Raw genomic sequence first — 23668 nt, forward strand, 5'->3', positions numbered from 1 at the left:
GTGCAGCAATGCTTCAAAATGTATTCACCATGTGCAATGAATGTGCCATGATGATGGAAGATGTTGTTGATGTGGGAGGAGTGGGGTAAGGGAGGTGGGGAGGTATATGGGGGTATATATTTTTTGAATGTAACATTTAAAAGAAAATAAAGAAGAAAAAATATAAAGATCAAACGCTGATCTTTATTTGAGCAGAACTTAGAGCTATCATAAAAGTTTTCCCTAAACTAAAGCGAAAAAAAAAAATTCAGAATTTATGGAGGAATTTAGAATTCTGTTGGGAATCTGTGATCCTGGTTTACCAGATTTATACCAATTGGCTCAGATGTTAGTTGGTCCAAGATGTGCTGAAGGTTAGATGAAAGAAGACTGGTACAGACGTTCTAGAGCATGACATAGGGGAATCATCTCTTCAAGTTAGACCAGATAGCATAATAAAGGCTAAGAAAATATGCCAACCCTTATTAGAATCCATCCTTGCAAAATTACCCATTAAAATTGATTGGACCTTAAAAAACAAATAAATAATTGCTTGGACCTTTATCTAAACTTGTGAACAGAAAAAGGATAAAACAATATCATTTTGAAGAAAGATGGAATTGGGACTTAGGAGGAAGGGGGCAGGAAACCAGAAAAATCTGGTAAGAGAAACTGAAGCATTGCCTTGTTTGATTCAGTAGGCTAATGCTAGTAAGCAGACCAGTTATGAAGGGACATCTTTGAATACATACACCCTGTAGCTTGCAGCACACACACCCAAAGATGACATATCAGAAGTTAGCAATCAAAGAGGGAAGGGGTGAGAGAGGCCTCACCACTGCCCACCCAACTACTTTTCAGGTTATTTCACACCTCATGGACAGTGACATCAGGCCTTATGGGCTAATCACCACTAGTCAACACTCTCTGCAGAGGTCATGGACACAGCCAGAAGCCAAACGCCAGCAGATAGCACCCCCACACTCTTAGGTGCCCCACAGTCTGGCGTCCCCGTACCTTAAGCCGTTGTTTAGAAGCACAGATGCTGGAGTCCTGAACTCCCATAAAATAGAGGATGTCAGGGCAAAGCTTTGCATTTTCTCCCTCAAAAATGCCCACCTTCAACTCTGAAAGGCATACTTCCTTTTCCTTGCTTTACACCCCAATAAATTCTCAGCCTGCCTAATTAATATGCAGTTCATCCTTGAATTCTTTCTTGTGACAATGCCAAGAACCTAGACACCGACAGCCATCTCTATAGCAATATTCTCAGGTTAGGTTAGAAAACACTTTTCAGCAACTTTCTGGAATTAAGGGAGGTACAGCTATAACACTGGCTCTACCCTCACACTTTGTTAATGGAATTAAACTAAAGAACAGGAATTTAATAATGACACAAAAGATGAGTGGGAAATAACTTTCCTTTCTGAACTTCAACAATTGGCAGGAAATTTGCAAAGGCTCTAGAAGAAAGATGAGATTCTACTAAACAAACTCATGGCCTTGCAAATCAAGCAAATCAATGCCCCTCTGCCCCATATGGCCCAAAATAAAGACACATGAAGTATTGCAAACAAAGGGGAAATTGGAAAAGAATACCCTACCCCTCAGAACAAAGGGGAATGATGTCAATTGGATATCTCAAAAAAACAATCCTGAAGGTCCTACAGGGAGAATGTAGCCTTTTACCCTCTTCCAACTAGATGAAAAAGGTAACTCAAATTACCATTAATGGGGTAAAACCTACTTTCTTAATTGATATGAGACCACATTTTGAACCCTTATTTCTACATTTCCACATCTCTTCTTCCTAGTGACCAAACTGTTATGGTAGTAAGAATTTTAATCAACCCACAGATTAGCCCTTTTTCTCAACCATTGAGTCTAACCATAGGACCCTTATAAGGTACCTATCCATTTATTTTATTTATTTATTTTTTTTAAAGATTTATTTTTATTTATTTAATTCCCCCCTCCCCCATCTCCCGGTTGTCTGTTCTCTGCGTCTTTTTGCTGCGTCTTGTTTCTTTGTCGGCTTCTGTTGTCGTCAGCGGCAGGGGAAGTGTGGGTGGCGCCATTCCTCGGCAGGCTGCTCCCTCCTTCGCGCTGGGCGACTCTCCTTATGGGTGCACTCCTTGCGCGTGGGGCTCCCCTACGCGGGGGACACCCCTGTGTAGCAGGGCACTCCTTGTGCGCATCAGCACTGCGCATGGGCCAGCTCCACATGGGTCAAGGAGGCCCGGGGCTTGAACCGCGGACCTCCCATGTGGTAGACGGACGCCCTAACCACTGGGCCAAAGTCCGTTTCCCCCTATCCATTTATTATCTGTGAAAATATGACAATTAGCCTCTTATGTAGAGATTTGTTAAGGAGACTATGTTGCAAAATAAAATTCAAGGCTGAGGGCTTATTCCTTGAAATGCCATCTTGTTTCTGTCCCCTCAGAATCTACCTACTTCATTCTCCAAATTTAAAATCACATCCCAAGACTCTTTGGAAAGGTATTAATTATAAGCATGACAAAATGAAAATTATACATTAGGAGGACTAATCCACCAGAGATGTGTTTTTTTAATATAATGGTTGTATGAGAAGAGGGTTTAGAGTAAGAAAGATAAAAGATTCTTGCAATTTTAGAGACCTAAATAATGATTCATTCATTTCCGTGGATGTCACTGTATAACATTATGTGCCAAACACTAATTTCAGCACTTCTGAAATTAAATTGGCATGTTTGGAAGGAAAGTTGATGTGGAAGGGATATGATACATATATTTAGATTATCTAATTTGAGGTAAATGTGGGAAATATAAATATGCATATAATGTAAAGAGTTGAAACATAAAACTGAATTTGAAATAGGAACAAAAGTCAGACATGTTAATGTAGATGTCAATAACTGCATGACAGCAGAAATTTGAGTGAACTTTCCAGAGAATTTAGGCAGACAAAACTTTTCAGAAGAAAGAACAGAGAAATTAGCTCTCTACCCTCAATCTAGTCCTTCGATCCCTACCTTTCGGACATCACTTTGAAAGAGCAAGTTAAAGGCATCAAAAGATCTCCCAGCATGCACTTAAACTAATTCTTGGCACATATATGCCCAGAATATTTTGTATTGAAAGAGACAGATGACAAGATTTAGTATGCTGATACATTAGCAAAGCAATTAAGATGTATATGATTGCTTTGATCATGTTAGCCCACCATTGTCTCAAAATCCACTATCAGGATCATTAGAGTTTGAACTATGTAATAGTTTGAACTATAATCTAAACAATTTTATGGATAACATTTGGATTTGATGGGTTAGGAAAAGCACAGATTGAAAAAGTAGAATACAATGGTGAAAATGTTGGCATCCTTGCAAAGATTTAAGAAATAACTTTCCAAGCAGAAAGAAGTTCATTTACAAATACCCTAAGATGAGAACCCACTTGTTGAGTTTCAGAACAGTCAAGAAGCCAATGTGGCTAGAGCATAATGTGGAGTCGAAGAGAGAACAGAGGCAGATAAAGTTTTAGATAGACCAGGCAAGCACAACTATGAGTTGTAAGTTGTCATAAATGATTTGAAATGTAATGAAGATCCATTGGAGTTTTAAACAGAAAAGTGACATGATATGTTTCAACCTGTAGAAAGATCACACCAGGTGGACTAGAGGTAATGCAAGAATGCAGAAGTGGAAACAATTAGGACACTGTGGCCAAAATTTTGAAGAGAGTTATTTGGCTGTGGAGTGGGTGAGGATTGAGTCTGTCATAAGAATAAAATTGAAGTTATGTTTTGGAAGTAAATTTTACAGAATTTAGTGATGAATTGGATGGGGGTATGAGGCACAGAAAAGGCAGAATAAAAGATTATCTGATGTGCAAATGGTAAGGTCATTTATTGAGATGGTGAAAGGTTGGGATGATGTAGTTAGTAGATAATAGAGGAGTAATAAGAGCCATTAGTTCTCTTTGCATCTTGAAAATTCTGAGGTGTCTACTGAGATATCCAACTAGAAATGTTGAAATGGTAGGTCTAAGTTACAGAGAATAATATAACTGGTTAGTAAAAATGAGCCAAGAGATAGTGACAAATTAGGAAGAGTGATTAGTTGCCCAAACCAATTGCATTTAGCTCAGAAAATATTAGTAAAATTTTTATCTGAATGTCCTATGAGACTCTCTGAACACTTCAGTTAGTTTGAAGCATGGAGAACAAAGGGCCTCAAGGCTTTTCATATTTGTACTCCATGAATGAAAATTTTACTTACCTTCAAATGTATTGAATGTCCAACATAACTTCCCCAAAGGCATAGAAAATAATATGTGGGGAAACCAGATAATAAGGTTGTAAAACAGATTCTATACAAACCAGAGCTCCAAGAAATTGAATAACTCTCTTTGGTCTGAGGGAAATGCTAGTAAATTATCAAAAGAGTCTAAAAGATATTTAATATATTTACTATTGTTATGGAATTCCTTGATGAATCATCAAAGCCAACAACTTACAAAATTAGTAGACATGAAAAAAATAATTGGTAAAAATCTTACAAAAATTTATATTTGGCAAAATATATCAGAAGGCATAATTGTGCATTGTAACATGTGGATAGAAGTCTTTTAAAACTCAAATAACAAACTATAAATATCACTAATCCCAAAGAGCGTTTTATAAAAATTTATCATAGAAACATTCAGATGATGTTTCTATCATCTATTAAAATTTACCATGGAATGAAAAATGATTAATATTTTTAAATTTATGTAACATTTTATTCAGAAAGTGTATGAAAAAATGATATGCTTTCTTAACCAATAGAATTAAGCTAAATGAAATTTTGAAATCTAAAACTCTAAGTTGTTCCAAATCAGAGCACTATATAGTTTGAATAGGTTGTTTGGGTCTCATTTAATTTATGCCTATTCTTAGTTTCCATGAAGTAATTCTATTGATGTAAACATTGCCCAAGTTATTTATTTATGACTTTTCTAGGTAAATCTTGGACTTCTACAGGGTATAGATATACCAATAGGTTTGCTGTTGTTTGTTTTGTTTTTTTGGCACAGGTAGATTAAAAGTACTAAATGATTCCATCACTAACAGTAATCCAGGAAACTGCTCACTATATACAATATTTTAATGTCAAAAAACAGATGACAACAAGAGAAATTTCAGAGAGGAGCTCTTATTGGATATGCAAAGCTCGTGCATATCGTTTCATATTTTCTAGAAATTTTAATAAAAATCATGTCTAAGTTACCTGTGTGAGTTACTGAAGTAAACTTTTTTTATGATTTGATACGACAGTCTTAAGTTATATCTGTCGTTGTGTATTTACCATTTTTATGCCATTGTGACTTTATATATCCTCTATTTCATCACTCCCTTGGTGCTTCAGCTTATTTTTTAAGTTAAATAAAAACTCCAGCAAAGAAACAAAGAAAAGTGTTATAGTCTTCTGACCCTCGTGCTGACAGTTCCATATATTTTGAAGTAAATAAAGATACAGAATCAGGATTATGAACAAGCATGAACTTCAGAGAGATGTTTCATAAATGTATTGTTGACTATTGTGCAACTGCCATAGTTTTTGATGGACAAGGACATATATCTGGAAAATGAAACAAAAATAGTGGCTCACTGTAATTCAAAGATGATAACTACTAGAAGATACAATTGTTCAGCAAATGCGAGATTATTGGTTTCCTAGGGATTTATTAATTTGATGTATTTTAATCCTTGTCTGCTCTAAAAGAAGAATATTGTCAGTCAGATGGTAGGGTCTCCCTCATTTTGTAAAGTGTTCTGATCATCGCTTTAATTTATATCCAAAATTCACCTGGCCGTTGGAAAAAGGCCCCTGCCACACAGCAGGCAGTCACCTACAATGAATTTAAGAGCCCACGTTCAGGCTTCAAATGTCACCACATTGCCATCTTACTGTGAATGACTGAAATTTACTTCCCGGTGTTAGTGGTGCTGAAAATTGCCATGGGTTTCTACAGTTTATAATATATTGTCTAAACTGAAAACACTTCCAAGATTGAATTGACCTTTTAGAAAACAGCACTTTCATCCTCAAAATGCAGGACTATTGCAATATTTTATTTAAAAAGGTTATTTAGTTGTAAAACTTTGAGAAAGGGTAAGGAATTAGGACAGAGAATGTCTCTCCACATAATGCTTGGCTGTCAAAAAATACAAAACAAAGACCACTGACTACTTAACTACTTAAATGCTACTCAGGAAAGTACATAAAATAAGAAACAAATATTGTCCTCTATCAGTAGAAAAGAGCAATAGAAGGAGTGCATGTTCTTGTATTCTGTTGTTTTAAATAGCTGTCATTTTGTTATTAAAGAGTGAATGGCACCTTTTCAAACCTTTTGGACTACTCTAAACAAAACACAAGTCTTAAGAAACTTATCCACAGGACAGTGTTTCCTCATCATCCTAAAGTGTGTGTGATTTTCTTTGTGCATGTGTGTAAAAGTCACAATAAATACTTAGGAAGAAAATATTCAGAGTACATAAAAAACAATTGTTTATAGATAGACCCAATAGTAAAGGAACCAAAATTTGGCTAAGCAAGTAATTTCAATGAATTTGACTTTATGTAGTTGTACCACTAATATTGTTCATTAATCTAGAAGAAAACATATAACAAATCATTTTGAAGCATAGAACCAAGACAAGAAAATATAGCCAAATTGTGAAGAGGCTCTTCATTTTTCTTTTTTTTTTTCTTTTTAAAATAATTTTTTTGTTGAAGAATAAATAGGATGACTGGTGAGTCATATATTTTGGATCACAAATTTTCTAGGAAATTTTAAATTATATTTCAAATGCCTTGCACATTAAAACTATTTTTATATACCTTTCAATATTCAGAAGATACTTGAAAATGTAATATTTCATGATCATTGTTATTAACAAAATACCACTGATTAAATGGGGTGCAACGCTCCATTTCCTTAAAGACCAGAAGACTCTTCTTGCCTCAGTCTCTCAATTGCATTTGTTTTGTTACAAATGCCTTTGTTTCACTGTTAGAGCGCTGGCTGTTAGCCTTTTAGAAGCAGAAGTACATCTCCTTGTATGGCTTTATGCCAAGATATAAGAATAAATATGGGTACTTAAAATAAAATTTGATAATGATGAGCTCCATGCCAATGATTATAATAGTTATTTCAATACAAAAGTAATAAAAGAACTTCTTAAAGGTAATATAATACTGATATTTTAGGTAAATTAGGCAATAATTATTAATAAATATTAACACTGTACATATGGCATAGAACTAGATCACTTAAGGATTAAGTGAAAATTATACACAATCTTTCAACTTTCTTTTGAGCTATCTTTAAAATTCATTTAGATCTATGACTGATAAAATTATTAAATTATCTTAATTTACTTGAGCTGCTGTCACAGATACAACAAACTGGCTTCTGCTTAACAATGGGAATTTATTGTCTCACAGTTCTGAGGCTGAGTGAAGTCCAAAATCTGGTTATCAGCAAGGGTTGCTGGGATGTTTTGAGTCTTTGGTGAACCCCAGAAAATTATGTTCTCCAATTGGTCCATTCCTATCAAAGGTGCCAAAGGGTGTGGGGTCCTTTGGTTGGACTGGATTCTGTTGGGGGCCTTTGATTGGATTGCTTCAGTGAGGTGTGACCCAGGATGGGTCTCAGCCCTCTTGATGGAGTCCTTTATAAATGGCAGAAACATGCAAAGCCATACAGAGAAAGACAGATGCCACATTTACCCTACCATGTGAGAGTGGACTCCAAGATGACCTAAAGCCACAGAAAGACAGAGAAACCCAGAGAGGTTGAGAAAAAGGTCAGAGTCTGGAACCTGCAGAGCAGCCAAAGCTGAAGCAATTAGGCCTGGAGGAAAGGGGAGAGACAAACCATATACCTGATCACCCACAGCCAAGCTCAGGGAGAAAGTGAGCCTGGAGTAGAAGGCAGAGACCAGCCACCATTTTGCCTTGCCATGTAGCAGGAGTCTGGGATCACCAGCAGCCAACCTTTGGTGAGATAGCATCTCTGATGATGCCTTGATTTGGACATTTTCACAGCCTCAGAACTGTAAGATTTTAACCTAATAAATTCCCTTTATAATAGCCAACTGATTTCTGGTATTTTGCATTGGCAATCTCTAGCAAACTAAAACAGTTGCTTTCTCACTGAAGACTGCAATGTTCTGATATGGGCTGTAGGCAATCTTTCTTGTTCCTTGGCTTTCCCATCACTTGGTGATGTCCTCTTCTTCTCTGTAGCTTCCTGCTAACTTCCTAATTCTCCCTGTGGTCTTCTCCTTATATGGTCTCCAGGAACCCAGAAGAAGATTCACCCTGGTTCAGCTTACCACACCTTAACTAAAAATAACATCTTCAAAAGTTACTGTTTATATTAGGGATGCAGGATAAGATTAAGAACATGTCTAAATTAGGGTACATAATCCAATCAACCACAGATACTGAGGTCATATATACCAATTTCTATAAGAACCCCTATATATTTGGTCAGTGTCTTCTGTGATGCTACTAGTGATAGGTTTCCTTTTATGTGAAAAAGTATATATTAAGCAGCTCTTGCTCATAGTAAATGGCATGTATTGAACCTCTACTTTCTGTCAAACAATATATTAGATCCTTTTGTACAAGACTGTAGAGCAAGTTGCTTCATGGTGCATAATGGGAACACATGCTCAGGCACAACAGAAGCTCCCAGCAAATAACTGCTTTATTGCTTGCACAGCACAAAGGGTCCAAATGAGCAGGATAAAAGACCCTAACTTGGCCAGTCCCCCATGGTCAGTGGATGGCAGGTCTGCATACTTCTCTTTGTGCCAGAGATGAAGGAACCTTGCACTGCCTGAGTGTTGAGCTTTTATATACACCAGGTGGAGGATTCTCAGCCAATGTCTTTTGCTAAATAGAAACATACCAAACACTCGCATGTAAACAAGAACAAATGGAAACATAAAAAGCACCTGCACACAAACAAGCACGAGCATTAAGAGAGGTGTATAGGCGAGGTCTGTGAGATGGCCCTGACTGTGTCTTTTCCCAACATTCTACCACTCAGTCTCTTGACCAGACCTAGCATACACTACTCCATATTAGCTTTCTCAACATACGCCCTCTTCTCACCTTGGACGCAAAGGCAGAGATGGGTTGGGCTTATCAGAGTATGGCTCTCAACGGTGTTGACAGTAAAAGTTTGGGAAGAGCAGCAGCACCTTAGGAGGGCTTCACCTAAGTATTCCATTATTCCAAGCAGGGCGATCAGGCCTGTCTGATGCCATGGTTGCATCCATAGCCTCTTCCATCCAGGAACCAGCTGAAGTGGTCACACATAGAATCTTTTTGTACATTTTGCAATCAATGGGCTTATTTCAAGATCATCAGAAATCCAAAGGTGCATTGCCTTATCTGTGCAATAATCTATGCAGGGAGTAGCCCAACCAGTAGAAGTTTTGTTTCTTTCACAAAGAAAGATAAATCCTGGGGAGTATAACCAACCCCTAGAGAGTCATTGGTATCTCAGGTAAAGATACCCGAGTCATTTGTCAGTTTCATACATCCCAGGTTCTCCAGTGGTGTGGGGAAGATAGGTACACAGTCAATGGCTCTGCCATTATCTTTGTTGCAAGGCATAAATGAAGGCCTTCTTGATGTTAGCATAAACATGAAGGAGGAGAAGTCAACTCCTTGAGAGGCAATCCAGACTTGGCATAGAGGAGAGGGAGCAAGATATCAGAAGGCAGATCCAGCAGTCGGTTAGGTTTCCTGCCACTAGGATGGCCTGGTTCAGCTGGACGAAAGTATTTTCCTTCCAGGTTGCTGCTGTGCCAAATCTGCAGAAACAGGAGAGGGAAGCAGTAACTAGTCCTGACAGGGTGGTCATGCAACCCCTCCCTGTGGGAGACACTTTCCTTGGCCAAAATGCAGTAATTTATCTTTTCCCTCCAAGTCCACCCAGTCTGTCTGTCCCTTGCCTTGCACTATAACCTCACCTCTTTCCCATTGATCATATCTTCTGGCCCATTCCCCCTCTTCCTGATAGATGGAGTTGTCAGAACTCCTCAAAGTTTTCCAAAAACCATTCCCAAGGGGCCTGAAGATCAAGCCGGGATAGGTGTCATCACACACTGGGTAGGTGTCAGGGCCCTAGTTCTTACCTGCTGAATGGTCACCCCATGTGTGTTAAGCACTTTTACACCCACTTCCATCATTCCATCAACCCCTGTCTGGTGTTGCTAACTTCCCACCCTCCTGGGAATTTTGTGGAAGGTGTACTGGGGCAAGGAGCTGGCTAATTCCCTGGCAGAGGTTGTAAAGGAGAGTCCCAGTGGTATGTCCTTGTTCCCCCTTTCAGGGTCAGTCCTGCTCTTGAGGGGTGTATGAGTGGACATGCAGCAAAGTCTAGGTTCTTCCCCCACCCTCGTCCCCTCCCTGTACTGGGAAACAGGATAAGACTGTATTTCCCTTGCAGCCTTTTGCATTAACCATTACGTCATTTTGCATTCTATGTATTTATCTCTAAACAGTAGAATTTTTAGTTTTGCCTATTTTTTGACATTATTTAAATGGAATTAATAATTTTTCTCTAACTTGCTTCTATTGTTCAAAGTTTTGGTTTTGAAATCGATCTTTGGGAAGCAGACTTGGCTCAGTGGTTAGAGCGTCTGTCTACCACATGGGAGGTCTGTGATTCAAACCCCGGGCCTCCTTGACCCGTGTGGAGCTGGCCCATGCACAGTGCTGATGAGCACAAGGAGTGCCCTGCCACGCAGGGGTGTCCCCACATAGGGAAGCCCCACGCGCAAGGAGTGCTCCCCATAAGGAGACCCGCCCAGCGCTAATGGCACTACATACACGGAGAGCTGACAGAACAAGATCACACAACAAAAAGAAACACAGATTCCCATGCTGCTGACAACTACAGAAGCAGACAAAGAACAAGCAGCAAATAGGCACAGAGAACAGACAACTGGGGTGGGGAGGGGGAAGAAGGAGAGAGAAATAAACAGATAAATAAATCTTTGAAAAAAAATAAAAGGAAATCAATCTCTGACAAAATAGGTAGTTGTAGTTTATGTATTTCCATTGTGGAATAGTTTTCACCAAAATAAAATACAATTTATTTATACATTTTCCTTAAAATAACTATTTGGGTAATTTCAATAACTTATTTTTATAAGTAATGCTGTCAGTAATATTTTTTGTACATATCTCCTTAGGCATATTGTAAGTTGCTCAAGACTACTTATTAAAAGTTGGACATAGTGCATTAATTCTATGCAAATGTTCAAACTTTTCTAACAAGTCCCCAGATGTCTTTCAAAGAGGTTGTTGCAGTTTACATTCCTCCTAGCAATGGATCAGAGACCTGTTGCCTAACAATCTCACCAACACTAGACATTGCCTTGCATTTTTTTTCTTTCACATCAGGGGGGTAGAAAATCGTCCCTTATTATGATTTTAATTTTTCCTTTTCTCACAATGTGGTTAAAGATTATATCACAAGCTGATGAATTTCTTGCTTCCTCTTTTACAACATTCTGGTATATAGATTCCACCCATTTTTTTTTCTATGTTTTTATTTTCTCTTACACTTTAATTTTTCCATTGCATGCTACCCACTTTTATTTTATGATCTTTTGCTGAAAAAATATATATATTGTTTCTTGGTTAAGATAGCTTCCCTAGCTCTAGCTCATCAAGAAATGCTCATATATTTTCTTTTGCAAGTTTTAAACTTTTATCTCCACCAAAATTGGTTTTTGTGTATAGTGGAAGGTTAGGAATCTAACCCAAATTTTCCCTTTGCACAAACAATTGTCCCAACATTGTTCACTTCTTCATTATAGACATATAACACCCAAAGTTTTAGAAACTAAGCATGCACACACACATGACCCAGTCAGAGACTGTCTATTGAGTGTTGGTCTATTAGTCTATCCTTTGCCCTTACCAATGCATCCCATAACATAATTTTATATTTTGATATCCATAACGTATGTCCTAACCTTATTCTCATTCCTCAGAGGTTTATTGTTATTATTATTATTAACTCTTTTTTCTTCCATTTTAATTCTAAAACCTGCCTTTCAATTTCCAAAAACTTTTCTGAGAATTTTATTATTGTGTAGGACCCTATTTATCTCTAATAGTAAAGTTTTTGTTCTGAAAGTCTAATTTTTCTGATTTTAATAAAACCGTGCCAGCTTTCTAATGTTATATTCTGTCTTTTACTTTCTTTATATTTTCTGTGTGTTTCTTATATGCAAAATAAAGAGAATTGACACATTTCTGATATTTAGGTTTCCTATGAAGAACTGATTCTCTCTCTATTTACTTATGGGCATTTTCCTAACTATCCTTCAGTACATTTTTACAAATGTCCGTGAAAGATTTTTGCACTTTTAAAATCATCATTATTTGTATTTGATCATAATAATTACATTCAGTCTATAATCCTTTTAAATTATATTTTCTAATTGCTGCAGATGTTTAGAGATACAATTCAACTGACTTTGTTATATTGATTTTTTAAAACCCAGTGACCTTACTAATCTCTTAAAATTCAGTTTATTTCTCTTGGAAATTTCTGTGACATATTTTATGAATATAATCATACCACCAAAAAAAAAAATTATTTGAGTTTCTTCCTTTCTAACTCTTTGGGCATCTTTATAACTTCAAGGAGCTGATGATATAATCAAAAGCAAAAACCAGAAGGCCGCTGAATGAGATAAGTTGTTATTCATATCACAGAGGAATGATGGGACAATAAATAGTGTTAAAATTCTTGGGTGTTTGTATACCAAGGGATATATTTAAATTTTACTTAACCATAATGAGCTAAACAAAAGTAAATTTATAAAGAATTTAAGAAAATAAAGAATATTTTAATTAAAAATATAATTGGGAACACATTTTTTTCAACAAGATGAAGCTCAGAATCCTAAATCATAGTATACTATTCTCAAAAATCTGTACCAAAGAAAGCTCTATAAAGAATATTTAAATCAAGATGTAAACAGGGTAAATCTGTAACAAATATATCAATAAAAATAAGATAGCATTCTCATAGGGAAAAAAATGGGAAAAAAGATATGATGAATCAATTAAAATATAAAGGAAGGTAGGAAATAATCTAGGACCTATAACATAATGACTTAGGTGGTGAATGAAGATTGTGATTAATAGTATAAATATAAGAATGTTCTTCATTTACAAAGTACTAAGAATATGGTGTTATATGGGATAATCACAACTAATATTACTTATGGACAATAGTTAAAAGTAATACTGTAACTTTTTCCAGCAATGGCAAAGAAGATATTATATCAATTCTAAGGGTCAACAGTAAGAGGTAAAAGGAGATACTGGAGTTTTTCCTTTGGAGTAATGAAAACATTCTAGAATTGACTGAGGGTACACTTTAAATGGATTGTACAAGGCATGGGACTGTGTAACCCAGCCAATCTTGTGGTGGAAGATGGACTGTGGTTAAGACAAATACGAGAATGTTCTCTCATGAACTATAACAAATATGTAATACTAGTATTGAAACAAAGCCCACAGGTGTCCCTCTGGGTTCTTGCCCAGTGCAGATGAATTGGAGTCCATACTGGGAAGTCCATGGCCATTAAATAAAGCAGGTTTGTTAATACAGGCTGAAAGACAGGAGACACGGGAGGGGGATATGGGGATGGGTGTCTCTAATGAAAGAGAATGGTTCCCATCACAAAGCAAGTATACACAAGGCTGAGCCTAGATCTGAAATAACCATAAAAAAAGGTGAATTCAGTCTAGAATTACCCTAACAATAGTAAGCAAGCTCAAGGGTGAAGATAAGTCTACAGTAGCCATTAACAGGGGTGAGACCTATTTAGAATGACCATCACAATAGTAGGTCTAGGCCCAATCCAGCCAGTTTCAGCAATTTCAGATATAAACTTTTGCTATTTTTTTAAAATATAAAAGCATCAATATAATGGCTTTGTAATCATAATTTTTTGTTAATTCTTAACTCTCATTTTTACTTCAAAATAAACTAGGCACTTTGGTTTACCAACTAAGCAACTAAAATTATTTTAGCGTTGGGTTAAGAAGGACAGGACTGCCTCAATCAAGACCCTGGTGTTCCCAGAAACTAAGGTGGGATGGATCTAAATTACTGTGGATCAGTATAGGATGTTAATAATTGGGTGGGTTGGGGGAACATACACCAAATGTACAGATCGACTACCATCAGCAGTAATGTTTTAACGATGCTATTTCATAGTTTGTAACAATGCAAGGTGTAGGTGGTGGGGTGACGTATGGGAATTCTGCACATTATGCATGACTGTTCTGTAAGTACAATTCTCTAATATAATTGTTTTAAAAATGCATGTAATTTTTAAATAATATTACCAATAGCTATCAAAATTTAAAAAGGCATAGGATTTGAAAGTTCTTCTACATCTTGATATTGTATATGTACAATGCACACACACACACACATATACATATATACACTAACACACTAATCCTAATATGAGAAATGGAAAGATAGATGTTATTGTTATTATTATCTCTATTTTTCAGATGAGAGCCTTGAGTCATGAATATTTAGGAAAATTGCCCAGGGTCACAGAACATGGCACATGGCATAGCTGGGATTTAAAGCCAAGCAGTTTTACCTTCAGAATAAACATTTAAAATGTTGAAGAAATTGGCTCAAGCATATTTAACAAGGTCGATGAGCAAGGTGAGTAAAAGTGTTTGAATCTAAAATTACACGTAACTCTAAAGACACTGACTTTCTTAACTCCTTTTTAAATTTGTTCTATATGTGTACAATGATTAATATTCTTGCCCAGTGTGGCTTCTTTGTTGTTGGATGTAGGGAACAAAGAATTAAAGACTTGACTTCAAGGAAAAAAAAACAGAGAACAGATCTATTGTTGGCATAACATTTTTTTTTTCTGATTTTATGGACAAGATGAGATTTTTAAAAACATCTCTTATGTCCCAAAATCACTCAATAATCTTTAGTTTATCTAAAGAACAGACTTCCTCTTAAACGTTTTAAACAGAACTTAGTACTCACTGAAAGCAAACACAGGAAAGTGTCCAAACGCATCTTTTGCTTATCTGATAAAATGCCTTTTTCCTACAATGGAGGTTGTTTGAAACTGAAATGCATAATATAATGAAAATTATTCTGCAGGGTGCATAAATAAATTAGCTAGATAAGTCAAATTACACTGATCTCTTTTATTCTCTCATATCCTACTCTCTTCCAATGCCAATATCCTAAGTTTGCCCATATTTCTGATATGATTCAAGGTTCACCAACTCCCTGATATGGTAGGTATTGCAAAGTCTTTTTTCTTGATTGATCACTTCTCCCATGCTTATTCATAGCTTTTTTGTATTGGTATTTTATTTTTCATACATGTCTGCTTAAATAGATTTTAAGCATGAACCCTCTCAAATTATTTCCTAAATGAAGGAAATCACGTACTGGTAAATAATTAAATCCAAAACAACAGTTTAGTAATAGCAAGGCACATTAGAGAACACAATTAATTAACTCTTTCATGCCATTAGTTACCCTGTCATTGCTGAAGTGTTCCAAGTACCATAATCATCTACTCATTTTTCCTTTAGGGACTAGAAAATCAGAAAAACTTTCATAAACTGAAAGAAAAAAACCAAACTGATGGTGATAAAGTACAGCACTGAAAAATATTGAGAGAGTTAAAATTCTAGAGGTCCGCTTTTGTTTTAGTCCACAGAAAGAAATATGAAGTGAGAAATCTCAATATTTAGAACTGCATTTGTCATCCATTTCCTTTCAGAAGATGCTATTGTATGCTATACTGTTAAAAGCTGCTTATATGAAAAAATCCATTTTATGTGCATTTTAAATTCATTTTTGTTATGATACCCTGCTTTGGGTTGTGATGCTTGATGGCTCTAGGTATTCTCTCCCGCAGACTTAAATCTTTCTAAGGACAGGAAAAATGGTCTGTACACTGTGATAGTCCTTAGGACATTGCCTAATGTGTTGCATATGCAGAGGCTCAATCTTTGACTGTGGAATACTAGTTGCCCTTTCATAGGCTCAAAATCTCATAGTTGATCTAGTCCTTTTGTGTTTCACTGAATTTCAGTTCTTAATAATTCACAAAAAAAGGGCAAAAGTAGTCTTCAGGTTAAACTAACGCAGTGCATGGACACTTCAATCTTTCTACTCCATACTCAGTTCCAAGAGAAACAATTCTAATTGCAAAAATGATGGTTTAGATGCATGAATTTATTCTAAGTCCATAGAATTGTTAACTGCTGCCAATAAAAAATGTCCACCTTATCAAACAACCTTCTAATTTAATGCTAAGAATGTTACTGATGGACAGAATGTAATTTTCATTAAAACTACTTCACTACGATTTGTTTTATGTTAATATGTTTGTTTCATAATTAAAGATAAAGGACTAGCTCTTTGAATTGCAAAGTTAGAAAAATAATACTACCTTTTTCTGTTCTCATGTCAGTCTCCTTTTAATTTAAGAGTGTTACGTGACTTAAAGAGAACAATACAAGGTGAATATTATGTTGTCTCTTTAGAAACAGATGCAGGGAAACAGATACGGCTCAATGGATAGAGCATCTCTTCCCATACAGAAGGTCCAGGGTTCGATACCCAGGACCTCCTGGCCCATGTAGCGAGCTGGCCCACATGGAGTGCTGCCATGCACAAGGAGTGTAGCACTGCACAAGGGTGTCCCCGGTGCAAGGAGTGGCCCCCGTGAAAGGAGTGCAGCCCCGTGCCAGAGAGCAGACTGCCCAGGAGTGGTGCCACCCACAAGGAGAGCTGACAGAAAGATGATGTAACAAAAAAGCAAACGAGGGAGCTGAGGTGGAGTAAGAGAATGATTGCTTCTCTCCCACTCTGGAAGGTCCCAGGATGGGTTCCTGGAGCCGCCTAATAAGAACACAACCGACACAAGAACACAACAAATGGACACAGAGAGCAGACAATGGGGTGGGGAGGAGGGAGGAAAAATAAAGAAAAAAAAAGAAAGAAGGAAACAGATGCAAACCTCTAAACTATATTATAAAAAAGACAATTATTTTATATAATGTTTCTAAAATTACAAGGATAAAGGTGACAAATTTCCATTTCATGTAAGAGACAAGCAAAGGCAGGGTGCTCACAGTTACCTTTTATTCTTCCCACTTTGTCCTATGACATGCTGGCAATTTTTTTTTTTCTTTTTTCAGAACTGAAAAACTGAAAAACTAAAACAGCAGCCAATAAAGTTTTTTTTTTACAAGAAAGAGTTATTTCCACGTTTTAGAGCTTTCTAAAAAATGTTACTTAATATTTACAAAGCAGTCTTTTAATGAATTATAAATAAGATACAGGCTAACTAAATGAAAAAGAGTATCAGATCAGGAGGGACAAGTTCAGGATGAAATCTTTTCAAAGACCAGATAAATAAACCCTAAGGTAATTATTCAAAGACATTTACAGTCATGCCTTCATCCCACCCCCCCAAAAAAATTTTTAAAAAAAGAATAGTACAATACTCCTATTGATTTTGATATTCTGAACTAAGTCGCAGCCATTCTCTCCTTTTGTTTACTTCTAATAAAATTATTCCTTGCTAATCTTATTTCCATCAAAGTAAATGCCTTCTATACTTCCATCCTGCTTCAAAGAATGATTAAAACATCTCCAGTAGATTTTGAAAGAACCAAGTATTTTGCTCAGATTGTTGCCAAACTTTGTTGCTTTTTCTTATTTAAATTGTAAATTCAAATGATTGTAAGGGGGAAAAAAGCATAAATTTTATTTTAGCAGACTAACATATCGAGAATACATTATCATTTTACTGCTTGGCTCAAACTTTGCCTCCTTCCCCCCTTGGTTTATGTAGCTTTGTAGAAATTTTTCCACCCCATCAGTGCTCATTTTCCTGTGCTCTCAAGTGAAATGTTGAATCTCTCAGTCTCTCCTAAATTTATGTCTGCTTATTTCAACTCCTAGATTTTGACTCCCTCCAGGATGCAAGAATCCTAACAGCGAAATATTTGGCCCATTTGACTGAATCTCAAACAACTGTTAAGGTGTCAGACAAAGATATGTAGCAAAAGATGAGCAGAGAGTAAGATTTTTTAACAATTCATATAGTAAGACAATATACAATATTTGAACATAAAATTATTTGGCCTTAATCTGCCTAAACTGTGAAGTGGTATTTTCCATATCATTTGCCTGTATTTGCACCTGGCAGAATCTTCATACTTGGAATGTTGCTTTTAATCTCAACTACTGAAAAATAAAGTTTAATGAGAATGTTTTACTCTGATTTCAGATTTCTATCTAACTTATTTGGTGCACAGTATTAATTTGTATAAGTGAAGTAACATAAAATATCAAAGCTAAAAATAAACATTATATATTAAAATTACTGCTTTTTAAATTTTTTCATTTTTTAAATTTTTTTGCCTATATCTCCTCAATGGAATATCTAGTATATTACATCTTCATACTTTAGGCATGATTCTAAGATGGAGGAAAGCAGAGTCCTTCCCACCTCTTCTTCCTTCAACATACTCGCTACAAGCCTGTTTCCCATCCTGTGGAATAAGCAAGATAAGATGACAGTTCCCTCTGTAGTGTATCAAAACACACCAGAGAAATAAAAAGCATGAGAGCAAAGATTAAGGTTTGTGACCCCATTTGTGGCATCTCAGCTTTTTAGAGAGCCACTGGAAAATGGCCTTGCATGTGCCCTCATAATCTTTCTGTCTCTCGTAGTCAGTGCACAGGGCATTTCACAAACATTTTGAAACGAAGAAATCTCCTTTTTCAGCATGGAGCTCTGGGGATGATTTAAATCTTTTAACCCACTGGCAGATTTCTCCATCCTGGAGAGTTAATCGACCATTCAATCAATAAACTATTGAAGACTTGAAGGAAAACAGTGCAGAAATCTCCATGGGGCTCCTGATGAACATATTAAAGGGACAAAAATAAGTTCTTATCTAAAAGAGGTAATAACTGAATCATGGAAATAAATGCTACATGCAGTGAGAATAAATATGATCATGACAAATAAACTACCTGTTACATAGCATGTATTTACTGTTATGCTTACGAGACTATACCAGGTCCCAGAATGGATGAAGCGTGGCTCTTTTCTTCATGGATCCTTGCACGGGAAATAAATTGATACCTGTGCTAAGAGTATAGAGTGTTAAGGGCCTTAGGACAGGTAAGAATCAACATGCTGAAAGAAAACAGAAGGAAATAATTACATTGATGAGGAAAGTGCAAGGTAGACTTTCTAGGTAGGCAGAATTTGAGAAAGGCTTAAAGAACTGATAAAATTTGATGATGCAAAGTGGGTTATAAAAAGACCATCTGCAAGGAGAAAAAATGGGGGGGATCAGAAATAAAGGGTTTTGAATGCTAATTTTACCTTAATTCTGGAAACCAGGATTTCCCAATCTAATTTATGGAACGTCAATGTCCCTTGAGCTATTAACTGATATTCTGTTGAAAGGAAATAAAGGATTCTCTGACCAAATGTGGTCATGGACTCAAAACTATAATTACTGCTGCTAAAACCACCCACCACCAATGCTACCACTGCTTGCTAAACAAATGCTAAGGTGGGGTGGAAGGAAGTAGTCTGATCAAAGCTGAATCTTGAAAAGGTAATCAGAAGTGTTTTGCATGAAAACAGAGTTACGAGGGTGATTTTCCTAAAACAGAGTCAGACCATGTCATGTTTCTAATTAATACCTTGCCATTGCTTCTTATCTCACTTTGAATAAAAGCCAAAATACTTCTGGCCCTTAAGTCCCTAGGAGTAACCTCTGTGTGTCTTTATTAACTGTCATTCTCTTTCTTTCTCTCTCCCCCTCTCTCTTTCTCTCTCTCTCAAGGTGTGCTTCAGCCATACTGATCTCTCTGCTGTTCTTTTCCCCAAAGCCCTCTTACACCTTGCCCCTCTTTTCCTGTTTCCAGAAAGACTGTTTCCCTAGAGTGATACGTGGCACTCTTCCTTCAAGACTCTGCTCAAATTCAGTATAATTGACCACTCCACATAACTCTCCTGTAACTTTCAATCCCCTTACTCTGCTCAATAATTCATTATCGATCTTATCACCCCCTCATTATTTATTTGTTTATTTCCTGGCTATCTCCCATACTAGAGTGAATGTTCCAAGATAGCAGGGTTAGAGACGTTTTTCATTCCCAGTAACTAAAACGGTACCAGATATGAAGTAGGTACTGATTAAATAGGTATGGATTCAGACTCCTTACTAAGTCCACACTATACTCTGTGTTATTTAATAAATACATCACATCCGCACCAACATCTCCCCAATTTCAATTCAAGTTCATTGACCCCTTTTTAAGAACCCCTGAATTAGAAAGTGTTCTGTAATAATAAACATGAGCAGAGATGATGGTTTAAATCGAAGTGGGAATGGAGTCGATGAGGAGGATTAAAGTTTATCCTCAGCTAGGTATTAAAGTCGAAGGCAGAATGAGAAGGCATGTGATCTTAGTTTCAGTCCTAAGACTCCCTTCTAGTGAGTGTGTGGCCATTTACAAAATACTTTATCTCAATTCTCTCCTTCCTAGAAAGGGAAAAAATGTCCTTTTTTTCAGATTGCTATCAGTTTTACAGAAAATGAATGTGTACTGTAGATTCTAACTGCTGGTGCTGGGATCTTTACAGTGTCACATATTTGAACATACCTTAAAAAATAAGGTTCAATGTTTTATCTTTGTTGAGTCTCTACAAGTATATTTTTAAGTTGTGAAAACTAATGCACAAACTATGTCTTTTGCGTTTCCTACGATTTTATTTTGATTCTATTGTTATTTATCAAATGACATGGAAAATAAAATCATAATAAAAACTCCTATTTCTAGGGCTTAAGTGTCCTGATTTTAATATTCGTCAAACAATATGCAGTGTATTTATACCTAATACATTCAGGAAACAGAATGCAGGCTCAGCGTATTAAAGTAACTTGTCTACAGTCACACAGCACATAAACAACCTGGCATTCAAATTGAAATCATTCTGGATTTATAATTCAACACTCACTATTTTCATATACCTACCATGGCATTTTATAGTGCTTGAACTGACAGTTTTTTCCCTGAGGTCATCACTATCTTACAAGTTTTCAAACTTCAGCCTCCCTTTCCTTACTACGTTTTGCACACATACCTAAAATGGCTATTCATGTTACCTCTTTTTTCCAACAACTTCCTACTCCAGTTTGATCCAAAAATAAATGTTAGATTATGACCTTTAAATGTTTACTCCAAATTGTCATTTCTATGTATTATTTACCATCTAAGTTCCTGACCCTTTGAACATATTTTCACAAATGCTTATGTGGCTCAGACCCACTGGTTCTCAAAGCCGAGGTTGGGGGGTGGCGGGTGCTGAAATAAAGGACTGTAAATTAACATTATTTGGAGATCCCCCCCCCCCCCAAATTCCCACTCCATACCCTTAACAGCCTTTCCTACACATGCTGCTCTAGGAATGGTTATTTTTTTAAAGGCTCCCTCAGTGATTTGGCTCTCTCCCAGCACCGCACACTCCTGGTTGAAATTGACCATGCAAGAAAGAAAGTTTTTCACAGTATTCCACTTTGTATCATCAGTGCCGAGCATTATGCTGTTGTGGAAGCAACAAGTGCTATGAATTGTGTTCTCGTCTACCTGGTTAGAGAGAAACAGAAAAAAAGAGAGAGAAAGAAAGGGACCAAAGCCTCACGACTGTGCAGGCTTAATTCATGGATGAGTTAGAACTAAACTTGAATTTAATTCAAGTGTCTTAAATATTGGCATTGTACTGAAAGTTTGAAATAAAGGTTAAAAAGTTAAGGGGAGCAGATGAGGCTCAAGCAGTTGAGTGCCCACCTCCCACACAGGAAATCTCAGGCTCAGTTCCCCATGCCTCCAGAAGAAAATAGTACAACAAGGAGACAGCAAGCAAACAATGAGGAAACAAAGAGCAAACAGGGAGCAAACAGACAACTCAGGGGAGCCAATGTGGTGGCTCAGTGGTTGAGCACTGACCTCCCACATAAGAGGTACCGGGTTCAATCCCCAGTCCCAGTACCTCAAAAAAAAAAAAAAAAAAAAAAAAAGAATTATATAGATGCTTTAATATTATTTTTAAAAATAGCAAAAGGTCAATATCTGAACTTGCTGAAACGGGCTGGATTTAGCCTAGACCTGCTATTATGATGGTCATTCCAAACAGTTCCCATCCCCTGTTTACGGTTACGCAAAATGTAGGCTCTCCCTTGTGTTTTAACCACTCCACCCTCCTGTTTGATGTCCACATGGAACGTTTTGTGACTGATCTCTACTCTGTACTTTCCTATCCCAGAATCTCGATCTCCGGTAATGTTTATAACCTTGTAACTCGCCCTGGTTTGGTATCCACCCCACCATGTTCAACCCCTTAATGCTTATTAATCAAGGAACCTGTGACCAACTCCACCCCAGTTATCCATTAGCATCCAGATGGTATAAAATATTAGAATGTCTGCTGATCGAAGAGGTTGATTTGAAATTCTACATCTCTGGTCCCCCACCAGCAAATAAACCCTCCTTTTCTTCCTAGCCTAGTTTGATGGGTCTGTCTATTCTGCCGTGCCAAGCAAACTCCCAGTTGAGGCCCACTGTGGCCTGTCTTTAGAGTCTAAAAATAATGTTGTGTATGCATTTTCAGAGAGAAGCAGACGATGAAAGGAGATATGACGAGCAAAATGCGCAGAAGATCAAGATGACTATTCCCTTGATGTCAGGGAAGATACTGGTGTGACTGGAAAATAATTAGACAGCAGATTGTGATTAATTTAAATATGTACGTTGGTAACCTATGTAACTTTTCCCCCTTCCTTTTTCTACTTCAGAAATCTCACTCACCACAGGCGTTTGAGGTTAGACAGTTCCCACATTCTAAATGTTTCTCCTGCTGAAATATTTGCAATAAATTTACACACTTTTCATACCACAATGATTGCTGCCTCAATGAAAGCTATAGCATTCGCCAACTACGGTGTTGCACAGATCTCTGACCTGTCTGGTCTTTAGACCTTTTTATAGGTTTTCTCTCTGAACTAGCCTCTACTCATCGGCCTCTTACCTCAGAATTCAGTAAAGTCCTCACCTGCCACAGTCACCCTCTGTCCACACTCTGGTTTAAGGACCCTTCTTTTATGCTCTCATAGCATCACGTTATTTACCCCATCACTCTATAAAAAAAATTCCAGTTTATTATTTGTTTCAACAACTAGAGTACACCCTACCTGAAGGTAAGGGCATTATTTGTTACTAAAATCTAAGCACATAGTTCACCACCAGATGCATAATAGTTGCAAATACAGGCACTGATTTAGAGAAGAACTTGGTACTTGCAGTTGACACTCAAACATACAAGTGTTGCTGATATTGAAAGGTAATGAGAACCTCCTGAGGGGAAATTGGGGCAAATTAGTACCAGTAAGTTGAAAAGAAATGTGAAAAAAGCAAGTAATACCTTCTCTCTAATGTAGCTATTCACTCTGAAAAACATGTCTGAAACATACGTAAATGTCTATTAAGGATCCAAGAAAAAATGTTT

This window comes from Dasypus novemcinctus, chromosome 15 (assembly GCF_030445035.2).
Source record: "Dasypus novemcinctus isolate mDasNov1 chromosome 15, mDasNov1.1.hap2, whole genome shotgun sequence".
Taxonomy (NCBI): Eukaryota; Metazoa; Chordata; class Mammalia; order Cingulata; family Dasypodidae; genus Dasypus; species Dasypus novemcinctus.